The sequence below is a fragment of the Dendrobates tinctorius genome, unplaced genomic scaffold, assembly GCF_039654945.1.
Source record: "Dendrobates tinctorius isolate UK_male_01 unplaced genomic scaffold, ASM3965494v1 ptg000150l, whole genome shotgun sequence".
In the NCBI taxonomy this organism is placed as follows: domain Eukaryota; kingdom Metazoa; phylum Chordata; class Amphibia; order Anura; family Dendrobatidae; genus Dendrobates; species Dendrobates tinctorius.
The window spans coordinates 762,511-764,523 of record NW_027361817.1 but is presented as its reverse complement, the minus strand read 5'-3'; the positions used below and the strand labels follow the sequence as shown (position 1 = coordinate 764,523).

Genomic DNA, 2,013 nt, shown 5'->3' with positions numbered 1-2,013 from the left:
TGTTAACAATCTCACAATATGCACAATATATCAAACAGTACAGTAGTAGTTGTTGCAATATATACAGATCAATATGCATTATTCCAACACCCCCACTCAACAACTACTTATCCTCTTAGTCCCATTGTGGTTCTCAATTCTTGGAACATGGCTCGTGGCAATGGCTTTGTCATAATGTCAGCTGCCATCTTATCAGTTTCACAATAGACGAACTGAATTATGCCACGATCTATCAAATCACGTAAATGATGATGTCTGACGTCAATGTGCTTGGTTCTAGCACTGATCTTTTCACTGCATGCAAGTTTAATGCATCCTTGGTTGTCTTCATAAATCACCGTCGGCTGAGTTGACGGTCTGCCAAGATCATCCATCAATTGTCTTAGCCAAATGACCTCATGGCTTGCATAGGCTGCGGACACATACTCCGCTTCTGTAGATGACAAGGCAACAGACACTTGTTTCCTACTAGACCAGGAGATTAAACTTTCTCCAACTTTAAACAAGTATCCGCTTGTGGATTTACGATCATGCGAATCACCAGCCCAATCTGCATCTACATAGCCGGTGAGTTCTAGATCTCCCATTGCAGACAGCTTTATATTTACATCTTGCATTTCTTTTAAATATCAGAGAAGTCTCTTAACAGCATTCCTTTGGCGTGGTTTTTCCACATATCTGCAAAGGATTCCAACTGTTGTTGTGATATCCGGTCGAGTCATAGTTGATATGTATAGAAGTGCCCCCACTGCCTGACGATATTCCTCATTGTTTGGCAACAGGTCATCTTCTCCTTCCAGCTTCAGGTAGGATGGTTCCTTTGGGGTTGATATACCTTTGGCCTCTGACATTCCAAACTGATTCAGAATCAAATTAATTTTTGCACTTTGGTTTAGAAGAAAACTTCCATCTTCCTCTCTCTGGATTTGGATTCCTAGATAATATGTCACATTTTCAAGGTCTTTCGTTTCAAAATGCTGGTTCAGAATTTCAGCCATTTTTCCAATTTCTGCGTCTTCCTGATGAACTACAATCACATCGTCCACATATACAGTAAGAGAATATACATCCACTTTCCATCTGTATATTTTGTGTATAAGCATGGATCCGCTTGACCTCTTTTAAAACCTTCTTCCAGCAAGACCTTATTCATCTTGGTGTTCCATGCTCTTGCTGATTGCTTAAGACCATAAAGGGATTTTTGTAGTTTGCAAACAAGATTCTCTTCACCCCCTTTTACATAACCTTCAGGTTGAGTCATGTATAAGTCCTCCTCAATGTCACCATTTAAAATGGCAGTTTTTATATCCAAATGTCTGACATTCATCTTTTGTACAGCAGCTACAGCTAACAAAGCTCTGAACGTGGTCTGTTTAGCGACTGGAGCAATCGTAGCATCGTAATCTTCGCCATACGTTTGAGAATATCCTTTTGCGACCAACCTTGCTTTAAATCTGTGGACTTTACCTTCAGAGTCATATTTGGTTTTGAAGACCCACTTGCACTTGATTGCCTTTTTGCCCTGTGGCAGCTTGGTGAGTTTCCAAGTTTGAAGTTGATGAAGCGATTTGATTTCCTCATTAGCGGCATTGATCCACTTTGTTCTTTCATGGACAGGTAGTTCTTGCATTTCATCCCATGACTGCGGCTCTGACTCAGGTAGTGTCTTGACTATGTAGGATAGACGTTTAGCTGGTATGCCTTTGTTTGATCTTGACGATCTCCTGATTTCAGATTCACCTGATTTTTCTGTTGTTCCTTCAGTGGTTGAAGAATCCAGCCAGACCTCTACATCCTCCTTGTTATTGTCTTGTAATTGTGACTTCAGCTGGACTACTGGCGTGATGTCACAAAACTTGGGGACACATAGTTCTCATCAATCACTACATCTCTACTTATTGTGACCTTGTTTGTTTCTGGGTGTAGAATCCTATAACCTTTCTGGGTTTCACTGTAGCCTACCAGGATACCTTCCTTAGCGTGAGATTCCCACTTAGTTCGCCTTTCTTTGGG

The 2,013-nt window shown here is 41.0% G+C and overlaps 1 pseudogene; it reads right to left on the bottom strand.

Annotated features, from left to right (window-relative positions):
* Positions 1-232: 232 nt before the first annotated feature.
* On the bottom strand, positions 233-851 carry LOC141049824 (uncharacterized; annotated as a pseudogene).
* Positions 852-2,013: the final 1,162 nt, after the last annotated feature.